Below are 21668 nucleotides of genomic sequence, written 5' to 3'. Positions count from 1 at the left end.
ACACCCACTAACGCTGTGTGTGGGATACGGACAAAGCAGGGAAAAGGAAAAAAGAAGAATCAAACAAACAAAAATGGTTCAAGAATATAATACACATTTTAAAAAAAAGATGATGTAATACAGAATTGTGCACCTGAAATCTATGTAATTTTACTAACAATTGTCACCCCAATAAATTTAATAAAATAAAATAAAAATAAAAAAAAATAAAAAACTGAAGTCTTCATGAAAAAACATCAGCAATTTGCTAGACAGCCTTACTCTTATTTTAGTGTTCAATGTTGGTTTTCTTTTGGATTACAAACAGCTGTGGAGCGGCCACGACACTTTTCATGAGAAGGGTCTCTAGATGTTTTATAAACACCATACTCAGACAGCAGAGTGGGAGAGAGAACTGCAGGAGCGAGCAAACCGCAAGGACCAGCAACCTCAGGGTTAGGGTGGGGAGAGTGAGGCACGAGCCTGGGGCACAAAATGTAAAGAGGCACCCAAAAAAAAAAAAAAAGAAAAGAAAAGAAAAAAGAGCATGATAAATAATATTTTAATGCAATATTTGAAGAAGTCAAAATCAATGTCAAAAATGATGAACAAATACCAAGCTTTTAAATAAAGACAGGATCGGTATGCCTGAGTTTGCCTTTGGACTCAGGCTCGAACAGGGCTCGGCATAGTATTGTTAAAGATCCTGTCGTTAGTTAGATTTTGAATGTTTTGCTGTTTTGAATGTTTTGAATATTTTGAATGTTCTGAATATTTTGAATCATGGATTTTTCTGCATTCATTTCGATTTTTGAAAATATTGCATTCAAATATTATTTATCTTGATGATTGAGATTTTCTATGCCCGCTGAAAAGATGTGCCAAGGCCAGTGCTTTACTCACCTCAACTTTGTCTAGGCCCTAACTTGCGGAAAAGGGAGGAAAAGCAGAGATGAGATTTGGAGGAAACCCCACAGGGGTGTGCCCAAGGCAGACAAAACCCCGGAGACCACTTTATATTAAAGACACAATAATTTCCGAAATGAGACAGCCACTGGGACATCTGTGACTGTTTCTACACTCTTCCCATTTCAGTGTTCCTAAGTTAGCTCCAAATATTGACTTTTTAATGCAGGAAAGCAAAACAAAAACTATTAGCAATATCCACGTAGTTACAATAATATTGGGGAGGATTTCTAAGCTAGTATCTTAACTTCCATTTCAAGAGCTAAACTTTAATTTTTTGAAAAGATAGGTCTTTCCATCTCTCAGATTTCAAGATTCTCATAGAGCTGTGAATCTGTTATTGGGAGCTTGACTTTTTAACATCACAGAAATCAACCCTCACTATGTATTCTGTTTTCTAATCAACAAAGAATAATAGTTTTAAGTGGCCTAAAATGAGAATTGTGTTCACCTTTGTTTCTACACACCCAAAATGAAATAGCCCATAAAATGAAAACAAAACTTCCTGCTCACAAGAAGATAAGATTCAAGTAAATAAATTGTGCCTATAAATATTTTGGCTAATTGTTCTAGGACTTGAAATCTTAATTAATTGGAAACATTTCACGCAACATTCATCTTTATAAACATATAAAATGTGTAAAAGTTCTAAAATTATCTAGTTGTTGAATTGTTCAGGCATCGAATTATTAACGTTTAGAGATGGAGCTCTGTGAATGGGGATTCATTCCCTCTATACATTCTCACTCTGGTGTGTAAGAAAGATTGCTCTGCCACCTATTGGTCTTCTGTGTGAAATAGATTTGATCACACCTGGCAGCAAGGCTTTACCTGCCCCTGGACTTGGAGAAGGTGTCAGTTCGGCAAACGGAGCAATCCTGCCTGGTTCTTTCTCAGGCCTCCGGCCAAGACTGGACATTCCCCATAGAAAATGCCAGGGCTCCCACCAATGCCACAGCACAGGGCCCAATTCTGAGAGAGAACAATCCACTTCCTTCAACTTGTCTAAAAGGGACAACTGTTCACAACACAGGGAACAAAGCTTGCCGGCCCCACCTCCACCCACCTGGGAATACAGGCTGAGTTCATTCCTGGCTCTCTGTGCCCTGAGCATATCAGAAAGGGGTGTCACCCCAGTTGCTGGGAGGATAGAGCAAGGCAATATAGTCACGTAGGTGACCACGGGACCAGTGCAGGGAATTCTGTGACTGTGCAAGGGTTCCCGTCAACCAAGGTTCTCAACCTGGAATTTCCTGAATTCCTTAGAAAGAGACTAACATAGTTGGGATGGAAACATCTAGGGCTAAATGATGACTCTTGACTTTTCTTTTATCGCTTACTAAGCAGCACCGCCACTACATTTTATCTCCCCACGAAAGGGCGGGTCAAGAAATCAGTATGACCCGTGTTTTTTGCAGTGACATGACTAACGTGTAGACAGTTGACAAAACCTTATTGGATCTGCCTCTTATGTATCCAGCACACCCACAATTCTACCATGTTTTACCACGTCAGTGGCCTCTCGGCCAGGGCTCTCAGAGTCTAGTCTCACCTCACCCGCCCACCCCAAGGCCACCAATCTACTCCCTGCACGGCTTCCAGAGTAGTTTTTCCACAATGCAAGTCTGATCCTATCACTCCTTTGATTCAAATTCTTCAGCAGCTCCTCACTTCAGATTTTTATCATGCAATGAATATGTGACCTTCTAAGATTTTACCTTCCTCTCTGGGGTCCTTTCCCACCTATCTGTTAACCAGTCGAACTCATAGGGGGTATGGGGTAGAGGGACGGTTAGAAACATTGGAGGCGGTATAGCAGGAATGCTGCAAGAATGAAACTTTCACTTGAATATTAAAATTGTCAAGTAGTCTGGGGTTTTAAAGAATCTTTTAAAGTCCACCAACAGAGTTAAAAAACAAAAACAAACAAACCAAAAAAAAACAGGAGAAAAGTAAATACATGAAAAAGAAACCCACCAGTTTCCTTTTGGCATTGGAACAGGAGAGGACAGACTGGCATGTAATTTAGAATTTTTCAGGATCTAGTAGAATTATCTTTATCCTTTTGGTAGCTTACATTTAAAAAGCTATTTAAAGTGTTAATATCACTACCCTAACTTTATTTAGCTAACCTCTAAACAACTAAAATAAGGTCTGCAGTACCATTTTGCTATGGAGACATATACAGAAAGATCAAAGTATTTCTAAATGTATTACGGAGAATTATTTATGTCTTCAAAAAGATTATATCCCTGTGCTGTTTCGTATGATAAGGACCTGGATTAACTTTGTTCTACAAAGAAGGGAAGCCTGATGCATTATATGCTTTCCTATTGCCTCCTTAAGTGGAGTCAAAAGAACAAAGCATTTTCCAGAAGGAATGAAGTCGTATCTGTCCTCAGTGCTGCTTAGAGATCAAAAGAATCTTTTAGCAGTTTTATTGGCAATCTTCTGAGGCCTTCAACTACTATTTCATTTCATAAGTGATGAGTGCAAGAGGGTGGGAAATCCTACTATAAACAAATGAGCGGTTGTCAATCATGATTTTTGAAAAAATATTACTTAACTCGAGTGAATGAAAAACAGTTCTGGTTTCTCCTAGTTTGTATGGTGGTTTTCAGTTTGTTCAGAAGTAATCTCTCAAACCATTGCTTATAGAACTTAACCGAAAGGTATACAAATAGTGGTAAAGTGGCATTCTATAGTTTTAAATGGGAGAATACACAAATAAAACTTTATCAGCGTATGAGTCTCCTGGGGCCGCTGTAACAAAGTACCACAAACTGAGTGGCTTTCACAAGACAAACATATTGTCTCACAGTCCGGAGGCTACAAGTTCTAGATCAAGGTGAGGGCAGCGTCGGTTCCTTCTGAGGCTGTGAGGGACAATCTGTCCACGCCTCTCCCCAGCTTCTGGTGGTTTGGACAATCTTTCGTGATTCTTCACGTGTAGAAACATCACCTTAATCTGTGTCTTCAGCTTTGTACGGTGTGCTCCCTTTTTGTAGGTCTGTATCCAAATTACCCCTTTTTATAAGGACACCAGTCATATTAGATTATGGACCCACTCTAATGACCTCATACAACTAATTACATCTATTTTCCAAATCGGATCACATTCTGAGGCCCTGGGGGTTGGGCTGAATTTTAGGAGGACACCATTCAACTCATAAGAATCAGGTAACTAGTTTTAGGGGTATGTCTAATTTTTTTAAAAAAAAATCAAGAATAACTGGTTGCCGTTGATGGTTTCCTTGTGACTCTCACCTCCCTTAGCTTTTGTAGCTCCTTTAGTTCTGTGTCATTCATGAAAGCTCAGGGCCAGGCAAGGAAGGCTGCAGCGGCGAAGGGCTAACCTCTCCGCGCAGCTTTGTCCAGATGATTCAAGACGCAGGGTGACTGCACTTCTTGGACCTGCGCTTTTGATGAAGCTCTGCTCTCACTTGGTGAGGCCACTATCATCTCCTGCTGATGTCAAATGGCACTTCTTCCCCCAAGAGAAGTAAGATGGGAGCTCTCGGAGCCAGTCTCACTCCAGGCTAATGTCTATCTTTTTATCTAGAAGTCTTTGTTAAAAATCAAAATGGTGGCTCTATCTTGAACCAGGTGAATATAAACTCACATCAAGTAGAGAGGAAAAAATATCTCCTCAGAGTAACTTTACAAAAAGTTGCAACTCCTTACGTAATGAGGACATATGTATCCTTATTAGTCGGCATAACTGTAACCATCTCCACATCATTTTCACAGGTATCTGCCTACCTTAACAGGACAAACCCCACCATATTTGGAGTTCTGAGGATGCCAGCTTTCTTTCTTCCCTGGGGAGACTTTTCTGGGTCTTTCCTGGACACAGAAAGACCCTGTCACTGTCCAGAGTTTCTTTTACTAAAGTAGACTATGTTCTAGCTGTACTTCCTACGCTAACGTGAGCCACCTGAGTCCCTTTGAGTAGCCAAGTGATTACCTAGGAGTCACCATCTCGCTGCCTCCTGTTTCTTCTCAGTGCGTTAGGGTGACCTACTGTCTCACCCGGCATCTCTGGGACCTTCTCAGCTTTAGCACTGAATGTGGGAACACATCATCTCAGGCGAACATGGACAATCAGTCTCCCACTGCTAATTAACTGTTTGTGTCATATATTTTAGTCTATAAATAGCCTAAATGTTCTTGGCTTGTGGCTAACATGGAATTTAAATGAATATGACCCCTAACACACACAAAAAATGAACTACATAGAAAATTAATGAGTTCTACCTTTCTTACAATTTTTCTGGAACAAGAGGAAGCATAAATAAGGCCCTACCCAGACTTCACTGGAGCTTGAGTCCTAATTCTGTAACTCTCTTGTGCGTCTTCACTTGTGTCTGCCATAACCATGTTCAAATCCAGACTGTGTACACCTCCATCAAAGCTCTTTTTCCACCCAGATCTCACCTGTTTTCCTACCGCTCTTGGGAGAAAGCCAAGAGTCATTTTCAACAGTTTCCTTTCTTCTCTCCTTATCAGCCCCCAAATTACATTGATTCTTCCTTTCAGAATAACAATAACTCATGTTCTGTGATGCCTCCTGGGTTACAAAGTGCTCTTGTAAACTTTCATTATCAGAGCTTCCTAGCTCCCTGGTGCAGTGTCTCTCTCTGCGGACCTCGCAGGGCTGCAGGAAGCAGAGAAAGGAGTCAAGGATTAAAAGATTCCCGTCCTGGTCACCCACAGTCATAACTAACGTAATTAATCCTCGCTTCTTCCACTAAAGTGTAAAGTACCAAAAGGCTGGAAATGTACCCTGGGCTTCAATCACACCGCTTCTGCTGTCCACTAGTTGTATAAATACTTCCTAAATACAGTATGTAAGACGTTACCACCTAAAAAATTCTCCAGGAGTCATTTTTTTATTTTTCATTTCCTGAGAAGACCCCTACTGGAGTTTTGTACTTTAGAAATCTGGAAATTCAGTGTATTCCATCTTCACTCCATCTCATAGCCTGTAAGAACTATGTCACAGGATCCATTATAACCAAAGCTTTGCATATAGTTTATGGTACACACACACTGAAATATCAAAAGAGGAAAATTAATTAATTAATCAATTAATTAAAACTGGGATTTTTTTTTGAGTTATAAAAACAACAATAAGAAATCCAAACCACATATGAATAACATGGGGAAATAACCTTTTGAATGAACTACACCAAAGCCAAAAATAAAATGAAGTTTTTGCATAAATTCAGTATTATGTTTCAATATTTACTTAACTATGATCATTTAATCACTATGAATTCTATGAATTACCAGTAATTCATCTCATTACTACAAATGAAAATATTATTGCAAGAGAAGCCATTTTGTCCTATTAGCCCATTGACCAACAGCCTCCCTTGAATGTTTAACAATCATGTTAAAAGAAAAAGAGTGAAGAACAAGAACACACACTCCTGAATGTTGGTTGTGTCTGTACCTCCACTCACTGATGGAAAATCTGTTCCATGTCCCAGAAAGCTACTTCTCTAAGCACTTACTCTGCACTAATTGATCTTTTAATTGGTTCTGTCAACACTCCCGCCCTCACACACAACACACTCTAATTGCTACAAGCAGTAGGAGCAACGCTCAGCTCTCAGATCATTGAGAAGAAGACGAGACCCATCAACCCCTGCTCAACCAGTTGCTGGCAAGAGGAGAGGGGTCTTTTGAAAAGCCGTGGAAAAGCGGGTACAAATGAAAAGAAAAGTCCTTTATTCTCCCACCGCTGCAAGGATTACTATAGAAATGCACGGCAGTAACCATTTCACCGTGTGTGTGTCTATCAAATCATCATATCGTACCCCTGAAATATATGCCATTTTGAAAGGGACCTGAAGCTGTTGTTTTAAAAATGTCGTCCATGAGGATGTGCAGGGGTCAGTCCCTCACTGACAACGGATTATGCAGGGGTAAAGCCTTCTTCCCAATTTGCAGAGCGAAGTCACTGTGTAGAGATGGGTTTGTTTCCTTCCTTCCTTCCTTCCTTCCTTCCTTTTTTTCCTTCCTCCCTCCCTTCCTTCCTTCCTTCCTTCCTTCCTTCCTTCCCTCCTTCCTTTTTCTTCCCTCCCTAGCCTCTCCTCCTTCTCCTTCTTCTTTTGACTTATAGATCCTTTTATTATTCCAGGTAAACACCAAAGTGAAATATGCAGCCTGTGTACGTATATTTGTGTAATGAACTACTGACAAACAGGAGCCCATTATATACACTGGTAATAAATAGATAAGTAAATGAGGGGAAGAGATAGCCCTTACAGTAAAATGACTGATAAATAAACAGAGGGAGGATAGGAGATGGAAAAGCAGGAGCTTATAATTATCATAGTAAAACTGGACCAAGAAAGTCATCATTGGATGCTAAATCTAGGGAGAACTTTTGATGAGGAACAGAATACTGTGAGGTCTTAAAATGCCATCTCACTGACTGCTTATTAGCAAGGGAGAAAACAATAGTAATTAAATAGTGGAGCTATCAAATACTACTTTAACCAGGAGACAATATAAATATCACCAGTGGAGCCAGATGGCTGTTGAGTGTCCCTAGATATGGTACCCTGAGAAGGTCACAACATCCCCTACACAGTATTTCAGCATGGAATACATGATCTAATCACAAGGAAACATAAATAAAGCCCCAAATGAAAATGTTCGTTAAAACAAGTGGGGGAGCAGGGCAACCACAGTCTTCCAAATGTGGATGTCCTAAAACACAAAGGAAGCCAGCAGAAGTATTTCAGATTAAATAGGGAGGCTAAAGAGACAGGACAATTAAATGCCATACCCGACCCTAGAGGGATCCTGTACAGAGAGGAAAATGCTCTAAGGACATTACAGAGTCAACTGACAAAATTGGAACACAAATGGGAGATTAGATAAAACATTTTATCAATGTTAAAATTATTGAGGTTGATAACTGCATGATGCTTATGTAAGAAAATGTCCCTATTCTTAGGAAATACACAATCAAGAATGTAGGCGTAAAGGCCATGATGTTTGTAACTTACACTCAACTAGTTCAGCAAAAAGAGTATGTGTTATACGCACGTGTGTGTGTGTGTGTGTGTGTGTGTGTGTGTGTGTAGAAAGAGAGAATGCACAAATAATAAAGCAAATGGGTTAAAAAATGGGTGTAGTAAGGGGTATAAGTGTGCTTTTTGTATTATTTTTATTTTTTCAACTTGTCTTTAAGTTTCAAATAATTTTCAAGTAAAGTTTGAAAATGATTCTTGTGCCAGTTGAAAGTATCTATAAATGGTTATAATGAAACAGGATGTGTTGTTGAAAACCCTCATTAATAAATACATGTGTATCAAAATATCATTTCTGCTCTTGTAGGACACGTTTAGTTCTCCACTAGAGCCTTGATTTCCAAACCTTGCCTTCTAATGGGCAGAACCCCCTGTGGTGCTTGTAAATAACGCAAATTCCAAAATATCTGATATAGAAGGTCTGAGATGGACCTAGGAATCTCTATTTTTCAAACAAACACTGAAAAAACATCCATGCGTGTGTGCATTTATGAGCAACATTTTCTTTAAATTGTAACCATTTCATTAAATGCTCCAATCAAAAGATATAAGGTGGCTTCATGGAGAAGAAAACAAGACCCTTGCATATGCTGCCTACCAGAGACTCACTTCAGATGGAAAGACACAAACAGATGGAAAGTAAAGGGATGGAGAAACATATTTCATACAAATGGAAATTTTTAAAAAGCAGGGGTAGCAATACATAGATCAGACAACATAGACTTTAAAACAAAGGCTGTAACAAGAGACAAGGGAGGCCCCAGCTATTTTACTTCTGGGTATTTATCTGAAGGAACACAAAACACTAATTTGAAAACATATGCACCCCTATGTTCATTGCACATTATTTACAAGAGCCAAGAAATGGAAGCAACCTAAGTGTCCATCAATGGACGAATGGATAAGAAAGATGTGGTACACATATACAACAGAATATTATTCAGTCACAAAAATGAATGAAATCTTGCCATTTGTGACAGCATGGATGGACCTAAAGGGTGTTATGTTAAGTGAAATAAGTCAGACAGAGAAAGACAAAACTATGATTTCATTTATATATAGAATCTGAAAAACAAAATAAATAAACAAAACAGAAACAAACTCATAGATACAGAGAACAAAATGATGGTTGCCAAATGGGATGGGGGCTGGTGGGATAGGTGGAAAAAGAGAAGGAATTAAGATGTGCAAATTGCCAGTTATAAAAACAGTCACAGGGATGTAAAGTACAGCACAGGGAATGTAGTCAATACTATTGTAATAACTATATATGGTGTCAGGTGGGTACTACACTTATCAGGGTGATCACTTTGTAAGTTATATAAATGTCTTATCACTCTGTTGGACACCTGAAACTAATATAATATTGTATGTCAACCGTAATTGAAAGCTTTTTAAAATTGTAACCATTTCTTTGTGTTTGTGAAATAGCATCTCAAACAATCCCTCACACTCACCCTCTGTGCCTGTTCCACCACACAGACCATCATTTCACCATGAGCTGCCAACACAGCCAGGTAAAACCCGGGTCCAGGTTTTACAAGCATCCCTCATTCCAGCCTTCCTGCTGTAACTGTCCCACAGGTTGCCACATGTATCATTTCTATTCCATCTTGGGTCCTCATTACCCCCGGAATCAAATCTGAGCCATCAACATAACCTCCAAACTTCACCTCGTCAATAAACTAGCCTCACCCAGAAGCTTCTGTAATCCTTCCAGACATCTCTGTGATTCTGAGCACGCCAGGTCACCTTTCCTGTTTGTTCTTTTTTATCAAACCATCTTTATGTGTTGAAGAGAGATGTTACCTCGGTTTCATCTCTCATCACATCTCTCTGAAACATCTGTCAAGTATGAGGTAAAGACGGTTTCGCAAGGAGAAATATCACCTACCCTTGCAATCTTCCCTCTTAACTGCCTCCTGCACTTGCTTGATAAACACTGTTGTTCTCCAATGCAAAATAACGTTGGTGTGTTTTTTCCTCCCCACCAAATAACTCGTAGCCATTCTTCAAAAAAAAAAAAAATTTTTTTTTGATGTTATTTTCTTTATTTGAAGTCTTCAGTAATTGGTTAAATCCTAGACTCCTCATAAGTGCTGAATTTTCTGTCTTGTAGTAAAGATGGTTTTCAGCTTAAGCTAATCAAGGGAAGGTCAACAGGCTAGCCTAGATGAATAGAAACTAAAAGGAAATGTCTTGATGCATGCATGCATTTGTTGTCTAAATACCTGTTTAAAAACATAAAACTTCATTTCTTGCCTGCAATCTCAAAGTCCCTCAGAATCAATAAAAATTTAATGTTTCGTGGTTAACCCTCGTCTATCCTGGGCTCCAGGGTGACTTATAAAGGACAAAACTCTCTGAAAAGTTCAGCTCTGCAGACAGCAGTGGTTCTCCAAGGAAGGCTGCTGGACCAAGAGCATCTTCGTCCCCTGGGAATATGTCAGAAATGCAAATTCTCAGGCCCCACCCCAGACCTACGGAAAGAGGAACTCTGGGGCAGGACTCAGCAGTCTATGCTTTGGAAAGCCCTCCAGGGAATTCTGATGCCCCCAAAATGTGAGCACCTCTGGCTGCAGCAGATCTCTGTCCATCTGCTGGAAACTGGAAGGCTGGTATTTGCTTCAGAAATCCTCTGACCGATGTGAAATCAAATAGGGAAAGAGAGTTTGCATTCATTTTCTACAGCTTCTGTTAAGTTGAAACAGTGCATTGAACTATCCAATTGAATACGCCATCATTGTTCCTATTTTGTGAAATGGGTTATTGTGGAGAATATTTGGTGCATTCTTTATTTGGTTAGGAGCACTTAGGAGATGACTCTGTCTTGTTGGCTTTCAGGCGGGGCTTTGTTGAGTCTGTGGAGTTTCTAGAGGGAGACTCCAAGGGCATCTCTGAAGGTGGAAGAAAAGTTCTCTGAAGAGCTGGGAACTCACCCCTGACCTACCCTCTAGCCAGAAGCAATCAATATGCAATATCAGTGCCCCAAACACTCTACATGCCTTAACTCATTTGCTCTTACAAAAACACTGCGAGTTAAGTACACAGTTTGCCCTGATCTAGACATGAGGAAACTGAGGTACAGGTAAATTGACCATGTTCACACAGCTGACACGTGGAGAAGCCAGAATTGAAACCTAGATTGTTTGACCCAGGGCTGTTCACTCGCTTGAAGATTTCATCTGAAGAAAGGGTCCAACGACCAAGAATACATGAAAACCGCTCTACTAAATGGGGCCAGAAGTGACACCCTTGGACTAAGAATTTGAGTAAAAGCCCTAAGATAGCATGCCAGGTGCGTGCCACACCCACTTGAGCACACACACATCAGCACACACATTCTCCCCACGCAAACTGCCACAGCATCCAAAACTCTCCATCAGAGATTTACATCTACTCTTCACCGCCTCTTCTTTTAGACCCAGGCTGCTGTAGGGATGCCAAGGAGTTGAGTGGTCACTGACTGAGAGACCCATGGCATAGGTGCTGGTGCCCACATGAGGCAACTGTGCCCAGGGGCAGTGGCAGACATGTTGGTGACAGCAGAGAGCAAGCAGCATTTCACAGGTGCATCTGAGCACACCTGGGAGAAATTTAATGGGGGACTAGGGGCAAGGACACGGAATCTCCCTTGTGGTGAAAGCCCTCATGGCCAATGTGATTGTCAAGTTCAGTGATCACCAGCAAACTCCCAGAAGCTAGGGGAGAGGCGTGGAACAGATTCTCCCTCACAACCTCAGAAAGAATCTACCTTGCTGTCACCTTGACCTTGGACTTCCAGTCTCCAGACTGTGAGACAATACATTTTCATTCTTTAAGCCACCCAGTGTGTGGGACTCTGTGACAACAATGCTAGGAAACTAACACAACTCTAATAGAGCCTCACGTGTACCCTCGGGCTGGTATGACCTGGGCCAACCAGCATCAGTAAACAAGTCTGCCTTGGAAATTGAGGCTCCTTAAACTCATCACCATGACCTGATCATAACATGGGAGAGAGTAGTCAACCAAGTAATTCCTGCCAGGAACAGGAACAAGTTTTCTGTTCTTCCTTCACCAGAGCAGAAGGCCCTGTTGTACCAGGAGACGTGTTACAATCCAGTTTTCAAGAGCTGAGTTTTCCCTTTGGTGCTGAGTCTTTCCTCTGGGGACACACTTATTTCTCACAATCAAAGAAGTCTTATTCTTCACATTAGTGAGACACAGTCAGTGCCCCTTTGCTTGTTCCATTTCCCTCCTAGATTGTAAACTCCTCAGTCACAGATTTATGCCTCTTTACAAGCTCATTACATGGTAGGCACTCAAAAAACATGTATTATTGAGGATGTCGCTGACGGAGATGATAGGGGTCGTCACAATGATGCTATAAATTAACCGTTTCATCTGCCATCAACACTTCCCCATGGGAGCGGGTGGGCACAGTCATCTTCCACTGGAAGCTGCTCCCCTCTCCAAATTCTAACGCCACTCATAGAATTTATACTCAGAGACCCGTATAGTAGTTTTTTTAAATGAGACATTTAAAATATCTGTATCAAATAAAACTAGGAAAATCTTTAAATTAGTCACTAGAAGACTTGCTGGCCTTAGAACGTTGGTTTGCTACGTGAGAAAATTGTACAATCTCATCTCTTGTGATTTAAATTTCACTAGTGTGTTAGAGAATGTTATTCCAATTTTCAAAAATTATGTAACCAAGAATTTATTTGGTATTGTTCGTACGCCAAGCGATGTGTAATGGAGAATAAAGAAACTCAATACATGGTTTCCGCTCTGAAGGACCTTTCTTGGTAAGCAGGGCAAGCTCTTAAGACAAGAAGCAATAATGGCTGAAAAAGCCGAGGTGTTGAATTTTGCAAGGCTAAGAACTCAAGGGAAGCGTGCAGTCCTTGGAGACAGAACCCAAAGCAACCTTACAAAACCAGTCCTGTTTTGGCTGGAGAGTCAGTTTGGCTCAGACAATCCCTTTCATCTTTGGTTTCTAGTTCAGTAAAGGGAAAATGTCACTGATACTCCAAAGTGCACTCATGAGAAATGCACAAAAATATCTTTAAAACATGTGTATGTATTTGGTGGTCAGCAAATATTAGGAAAATTGTGACAAAACTTTTTCTGCCCAAGTGGACATCTGTTGGCTTGGCCTATTCAGCATGTGTCTTAGTCTGACCAGGCTGCCAGAACCAAGCAACTCAACATTTATTTCTCACAGTTCCGGAGGCTGAGAAATCCAAGATGAAGGTGCTGGCAGATTCAGTGTCTCATGAGGACCCTCTTCCTGCTTTGCAGATGCCCACCTTCTCACTGTTGCCTCTCATGGTGGACAGAGAGCTCTCTCATTTTTTTTCTTATAAGGGCACTGGTCCCACTCATGAGGGCTCCATTCCCGTGCCCTGATCACCTCCCACAAGCCCCACCTCCTCAGTCCGTCACAGTGGGGCTTCAGGCCTCCACACAGGAATTTTAGAGGAACACAAACTTTCAGTCCATAGCAGCTTCCATTTTCCTGTTGCTGTTATAATGCACCTATCTTCCTTTGGAAACCACGCCTTGCCTACCTGAAAAAGCCGAGGTGTTGAATTTTGCAAGGCTAAGAACTCAAGGGAAGCGTGCAGTCCTTGGAGACAGAACCCAAAGCGACCAGGCATGTTGGCTAAGACTGACCCCACTCATCCTGGCTCCCGTGGGGATCCCTAACAGCAGCCTCGTGAAGTATTCCATGCCAAAGGCCACACAAGGATGGGTTTAAGAACCGGCATAGGTTTGCCTACATGGAGCCAAGACTTTTCTTGGAAGATGCAATGCTGTATAGCAGGTATTCACATGCCCTCTTCATCTGACAGTCAATTTATAATAAGGTTCTGACCTGCCAGTAAAGTATGAATTCATGTGACATTAAAAATGAAATTACATGGTAATATTCAAAAATATTACATCGATGACTTGGAAGCATTTAAAGAAGCATTTAGAAATGCTTTGAAGGCAGTACTAGACTGATCTGAAAAGATTTTGGATCCAGTATATTATCTGATGCATCTAAAACAGGGCTATTTCAGCTCTTTCAGGAGGTCACTGAAAACTTTGAGTTGATATAATTATTGACAGCTGTGTGCATCTTCTACCTTTTGAAAGCACTGAAAGCTCTTTCTATATCAAGTGGAAAATCATTGTAATCCTTTGAGAAACTTGTCAACCTTCACTTTATTTTATCAAATACTGCATTTAAATACATATAATTAAAACAAAAGGTCAAAACCAGGTTAAAACTGTAAACTTCAGTAATTCAGTAAAATACATTTTTCTCAAAACAAATTTTTCCCCCTTGGGTTACGTGGTATATGTCCTCAATGTAAACAACAAAAAAAATAATGTTGATCATTCTGTGATGACTTCTGTGTCAACGTATTATTCAAAAACACCAGCCATCTTTCTACCCTCTCAGGCCTATTACAACAAAATTTGACAAATTAAATAAATCAGATGGAAAAAAATTGCTCTTTTAAAAAAAGTTAAATTATATGTTTTAAAATCAGGGCTAACGCATCATCCTGTAGATAGATATGAACACGTTTGTGATGTTGAAAGTCTTGCTATTTCTTGACAGTGAAGGAAAGGCAAACGTTATGTCCGGTTTAGAAGGAAAAAAAAAAAAAGATTCTGATGATGGTGCTGACTTCAGATAAATAATTGCAAGACGCCACACCATCGTAGCACAGGCACTGCTGTACTTCCCCTCTGTCGAGCCCTTGGGACCAGGGCCATTTTTACAGGCTCTGGAGTGACCAGAACATTAGCTAATTTCAGTGAGTACAAAATGAAACACTATCTATGAATTCCAATAAGTATGGTCTCTGACGATGGCTTCTCAGAACTGCGGAACTCTTTATGGAGATTTTAGCTGGGATGATGGTGCTTGTAAGTAATCTCGCCCCAAAGCAGTTCATTTTCAAGAATACACTTACATCACTAATTGTTCTCACTCAGAGAGCTATTTAGTGCCCCCAGACCCTCCAGGCCCCCCTCCTCCCCTGGCCTTCCAATGTCCATCTTCTCTCCTAATAAAGAACACTGCACCACAGCAATAAAAGGCAGCCTGCTCTCCCCGCTCCCTCCTCAATGGAGATAGGAGCTGCAGATGGGGTTCTGGGCAACACAGGGCTCCTTCTTAGTGAGAAACAAGACTGACTAAGGCTTCGTGGTAAAGCTCTGGAGGTGGAGGCAAAGCACCTTAAGAAAATGGTGACCAGTAACAATCCAGTACAGATGTGAGTGGAAACAAGATATCAAACTCTAAGGCAGAATTATAAACCATTATTCTTAGAAAAAAGTTCTAAAGGGAAAAGCTGAATTCTACTTAGTCTAGCAATAAAAAAAATAAAAATAAAAAAAACGATCAACTCAAAACCACTTTAAATTTTCCTACCCTAAAGAATGGACCGTCTTTACATGCTTTTTAGAAATATTTACAATTAAAAATCCCCAGAGCTGATTGATTTTTGACCACTTCAACTTTGATGAGAAACAAAGTAGACTTTCTTTACTACTTGAGGTATATGCTCCTGCATTAAAATCCCTTCAAAGACTATCTTAAGTAGTTATGATGATATACGGATGATGTATTATAGAATGGTACACTTGCAACCTATGTAATTTTACTAACCATTGTCACCCCAATAAATAAATAAAAATAAAAGCCCCCCAAAAAATAATTAAAAATTAATAAATTGGATGGTAGACTGAAACCAAGAATTTCTGGGAATTTTTCTTATGCTGAAACAGATGGACACCAAGGTGTGTGGTTTGCTTGGGATCATGGAAAATCCTCGAACTGGTGAAAAGTAGTGTTAATTCCTTTTCTGCTCCTTGAGGTTGCATATCAACCAGTCATTTATCCTCTCTGTGGTTCAGAGTCCTGCTATGTGGGGTGAAACTGCTTTGAAAGTGCTGGTTTCTTAACACAGGAAGATCACGGTGCATTCTAGCAGGGAGTCCCACAAAGAGACGTGTGAATTAACCCCACTCTGAAACGAAGGGTGCCGGCCTGCAGCGCACACACACACACACACACACACACACACACACACACACACGATGGATTCCGGTAATTCTATTAGCCATGTGTTGCCTAGAGATTTCCCCTTTCCATCAGTAGATCACAACTAGAAGAACGGTTGGTTGAGCATCGGTAGAAAAACAATAAATGTTTATGGACTAACACAGTTTGTGTTCAGTTCTGGGACTCCAAGAGATAGCCCTCAGCCCCTGGGTCTTACCTGCCGGCAGGGGAACCATGACACAGAGCCCTAGGGATGTCCCTAAGGGACCGCCAGGCTCAGTGTTAATTGAAGAGAAGAACATGCACTCAGGGAATTCACTCCGGCTCGAGAGAGGAGACAGTGCAAGATCTTTACTTTTCTTCTTAGTAAAACTTTGCATTTTGGAATAACGTCAAACGTACAGAAAAATTACCAAAAAGAGTACAAGTACTCCTTTATACCCCCACCAGATTTCTCAATTATTCATTTTATCATTTTTGCTTTGTCATTTTCTATCTGATGACTCATTTGAGAGTAAATTGCAGACAAGTTGCCTCCTTACTAAATGCTGCTACAGGGTGTATGTATGCGCTAAGAAGGGTATGCTCTTAATATGATCTCAGTGGAATTATCAAAATTAGGAAATGATCACAGATACAATGCTATTACTTAACTTTGGAGGTGATTTTATTTTGTTTTAACGGTCCCTTTCACATGTTTTTTTGCCTATTCCACGGGTTTCTGAGCATTCAAGAGAATAGAAGATACAGGACCCTCATTCTTAGTCATATCTTGGGGGATTCCAGAAAGGAGAGGGATCAACCTCAAACCAGCTATACTTGCAGTAAATAGTCTCTAATGACGTAGCATTCAACTCTCTCAAAACACATTTTCTACTCACCGTTTAGCACACTCCATTCCTTAAAATTCCCTCTGACAGCAAAAGTTTAAACAGTTAAGCTTCTGCCAGAAAAGCTGTCTAGCAGTTTTTCCCATCCCCCCCCCCCCACCAGCCTGCTTCCTCCCCCTCCCTGTCTGCCCTGTGTCTGACACAGAAGCCACATCAGACACAAGGAGAAGAAGCAGACACACAGCCTGTCAACATGTCTTTTGCTGCCTGATTCTTAGCACGCTGGTTGCGGGGGGTCGGGGCAGACAGGATGCTTCCAACCCTGGGACGATTTAATCTGAGCCATTTGCAGTCTAGTGAAAGCACGAAGCCCTCTGCTTGTTGGCCAGGTGATGCGGATTGGGAGGGTCAGTGGTAAGAATAAGTGCTCTCCTGATTGACAAGCATCAGCCCCCCCTTAATTTGGGTGCTGCCATTCTAAGGCTCAGAATACCTAGCAACAGACAGCTTCTGCTGTTAATCTGGGATTTTCATTTTAAAAGGACTTTTGAGCCTTTATATGCAGATGTTGAAATCATTTCAACATGCTTTTCCCTAACAGAGTTCAGTCTTATAAAAAACATTACTTTGAGCAGGGTTTTCATGCTTGGTAACCGACACATTTTAGAACTTGGCTCCTGGGATGGTCTGTTAACCAAGTACTATCATGTGATTTTTCTAATGACTCCTCTGGTCCTTCCAGAAATATGAACGGATGAACAATCTAATGACCAATTCCTGGAACATGTTCTTTTCCAGAACTTTCTCACAGCCTAATATAGTTTTCTTCCATTAACAAAAAGGCATAATATTTAGCATTTTCTGGCTTAAAAAAAGAAAATCCACAAAAATGGAAAAAGTAAGTGTAAAGAAAACATCTTAATGATAGTTTTATTTATGTTCAGTTGAAAATGAGAACTTGGGTTGAGAGGTCAAGATCAACAGCATTGGGGTTACCTGGGAGTCCCTAAAATGCAGACTCTCAGGCCCCACCCCAGACCTGCTGAATCAGAATGTGCAGTTTAACAAGATGCCTGAGAGATTCGCAAGCACATGAAAGTCTGAGAAGCAGTGTTACAAACAGGTGTGCCACCCAGTCAAGGATGGTTAGAGGCTCAAAGAAGTGGTTGCAGAGTGATCAAATCACAAAAAACAGGGTTAATGGACAAGGTGAAGGCACACTAAATTAAAACAAGGCAAGGACTGTACTTTCCATGGGACTAAATAACTAATATCCCACTTGGTTTTTCCAAAATAGGGTGGCCAGATTTAGCAAGTAAAAACACAGCGTACTCAGTGAAATTTAAATCTTAGATCAATAATGAATAATGTTTTCGTATGCCCAGGCAGTGTTTGGACATACTTATAATAAAAAATTATTTATTGGTTATCAGAAATCCAAGTTTAATTGGGCATTATATAGGGTTATCTGGTAACCCTATTGCAGAGTCTATAGATTTTTTTTTTAATTGTGTAAAGCTTCCTTATGGCTTATTTGTCAACTGGGCAGAAGCTAAAGGCATACAAGGACATAGATACAAGTATGTCAATGTACACTGGCAATTTCCAAGGTCCTTGATGGGATTTTTATTACATATGTACCCCCAAAACTTTTAAAAGAAACAATAGTCTAAAATTTTAATAACCTAAATAATAGTTTTCTTCAAGAACATGGAAATTTCTGATTCTAATATTGTTACTTATGAATTAATCATTTTCTTCAGTACCAAAAATGATAATCGAATCCAATCTCCTTCTCAACATCTGTCACTATCACCTCCCGGTTCCTTTTTAAATATGGCCACCAAGTCTGCCTCAAGAGTTGGCATCTTCTCTTTACCTGTGATTGTTTACAGTATTTTGTTCGCTGGTTAGAAACTGCAGGTTCTATTTCAGGACACTATCACAGTTTATGGTTCTCTGACCTCAAAATCGTAGAAGAGGAAAAACCATCACTTACGCCAGCCTGGTTTACCCCTAAACTCCTGCTTATCAGAAACAAGGCTGACACTGAATCATCTCCAATTTCTCCCTCTGCCTTCTTTTCATAATGAACTCTTCACATCGACTGGAAATAAAAAGAAAAAACATCCTAACTCAAGAAGCCAAGTCAAGCCAATATTTACACTCCTTTGCCTGTTTCCTGAAAAATAATTTTTAAAGATAAAAATAGTTCTTCTGAATGTTTTCCTAATAGACTTTGATGAACCTCACTAAAACAATAAATAACTTCCTTTCCTTAGTGACTTTTGGGGTTTTTTTCCTCCTTTTCCCCTTCCTTCTTTCCATCTTTCCTTTTTTCCTTCCTTCCTTCCTTCTTTCCTTTCTTCCTTTCTTCTTTCTTTTCTTCCTTCTTCACTCTGTCTTTCTTCCTAGTTTTATCTTCCTTGCTTTACTTTTTTGCATCTAATATTTATTTTATGTCTCACACAATCCTAATACTGTAGCTAACATGTTTTATCTTACTTTGGGAAAGACTGGGGAGCCTCATGGCTAAATTGATAACCCCCCCACACACACAGTATGCTACCTGTTAACTCCTTCCTCTGTTGAACATGAGGGCAATCATTCAGTGGTATTTCTAGGTCTCCCCACCCCCACCTCTACCCCCACTCCAGGTTGTTCTATGAGGAGGTCAAATGGTTTATAAAAATGTGTTGAATCTAACATTCTAATAGCCTGGCAGTTTTGATTACAATATTTCCCTATGAAAGAAGGTGGTTCTTTTGTTTCTTTGTTTTGTTTCTTAAACAGAAAGCAAACAAAGTTTATAACTGACCAGGCAATTAATTTACAAAATGTAATATTTTATTTTCATTTACTGAACAAATACTTAAATAGCACTCACCATGTTCCAGGCAGAGGCAAATGACTAACTGTTGTCCCCATTTTACTGATGAAGAAACTGAGACCCAGAGAGGTGAAGCAGCTTGCCAAAGGTAATGTAACCAGCAAATGACAGATGTAGAACAGTGAACCTTGGCTCCATGACACTCAGCTCCCTCTCCCCACATGGCAATAGACAAACTCATTTCACACAGTCACTCGAGTGACCACCAGATTTCCAGGATGCTCCCATTTCCAGTCATTCTGAATTCACTCCTCACATAAACCTCCACCCTCCATCCCCGCAGCCACTGATGAGATACTTTCACAGACCATACCATTGTGTGAACACATCTGTGAGAAGGCAGACTCTCTCCATTACCAGCAATGAACAACCTAAGACGATAGCGTCCAAGTAGGTATCTTCCAATACCCTAAAGTACTTAACTATTAATGACCTTTACAAGTGAGAAACCTTAAAGTGTAGAAAATTATAAGTGCAAAAGTGAGCGTTTACCTTTGAGGAACAAAATGAAAACAACGAACAAAATCTGCAAGGCCCACTGACGTCCTCCAAATGGGAAGCACAAATAGTAAATGACTAGCGCCAATGAGTGAAGTGAAATGAACACCACATCCATGGAAAAGGAAAGAATTCAAGCGTGTGTTCAAAGGGCAATAAACAAAATTGAGGGGGAAAAAAAACTAAAAGTATATTAAGCCACAGAAATTTCTTTCTTTTGAGATTTATTTTTGTAGAAGTAGCACAATGATAATGCCATCAATTGAGCATGATTTTCAGAACAACACAGAATAGTCTATACTCAAAAAATATGTTTAAACCCAGCCTTTAGTTCCCATGCAACCTTCTGAAATCATTGAAACAAGTGGACTGCTAAGTTCCTTCTCTATTACAACAACAGAAATAAAGTCTGGCAGAAAACGAAATGGTTACCATACCCACAACCAACATCTACTCATCTTGTTTTGCCCAGCTGCTATTCAGATCAAGTTTAAAAGCTACCCTTTTAAATCTCCTAGAAGTCTCTGAAAAATAAAAATAGACAGAAAAGGATGATTGCTGAGAACTGTGGGTGGGAAAACCATGTACCCAATTTGTTCCCAAAGTTTTGAGAGAAAGTAAGATAATTATAATAACAAATTTGCACTGATTCATCTGAAAGGAGCATGCTGGCACCGAGTGCCGAGGAGCTGAGCTGGTGGTGACAGTCAGGTTAGCGTTCTTGGAGCCAGATGTTCTGGGCCAGTGTCAGCTCCAATCTCCCTGACGCTCTGCACACTCCTAAGATGATGGTTTAGAGGATTTTTTTTTTTTTGTCGAGTGGCAGATAAGGGGGAAAGATACATGGAGTCGCTCTGAAAACTCAATACCATCTTCGTGTGGTCAATTGCATGTACCATCAGAGGAATTGAGTGTTTTAGAGAAAAGAGTTTCCCTGCGATACTGAGAAGACCTTGTCTATTCCCGATCACTAGGTGAGTGGCACAGGTTGTAAAATACATCCAAGTTAATTTCATCTGTTTTTTAGATTTAATAACAGTGGTTTTGTTTTAGATCCCAACTAGCCTTGGATCTCTTCCTTCTCGATGGCCTACATGCACCTATGAAACATCTGAGATAGTATCCAGATATAAGCACCTTTAAGCACCTTCACATAGGAAGAATGATTAGAAAATCACCCACAATAGCTGCATTCCCAGGAGTCAGGGGTGTGTCTTGGAATTTCCTCACTTCTGACTTGGCTTGAACTGCAGTTTTGCAAATAGTTGCAGGAGGTAAATTGATGGAATGGGCAGGTCTCCTGGCCCCAAACCTACCGCCTCCTCTCCTCTGTAATTTCCATAATAGAAGACAGCGCTTTTGGTTTCACAACTATTGATAGCAATCACAAAACTAATAAA

Source organism: Rhinolophus sinicus, chromosome 17 (genome assembly GCF_057876585.1).
Source record: "Rhinolophus sinicus isolate RSI-liver-muscle chromosome 17, RSI-T2T, whole genome shotgun sequence".
Taxonomy (NCBI): Eukaryota; Metazoa; Chordata; class Mammalia; order Chiroptera; family Rhinolophidae; genus Rhinolophus; species Rhinolophus sinicus.
The sequence above is the reverse complement of the archived record's forward strand: the minus strand, read 5'-3'. Positions refer to the sequence as shown.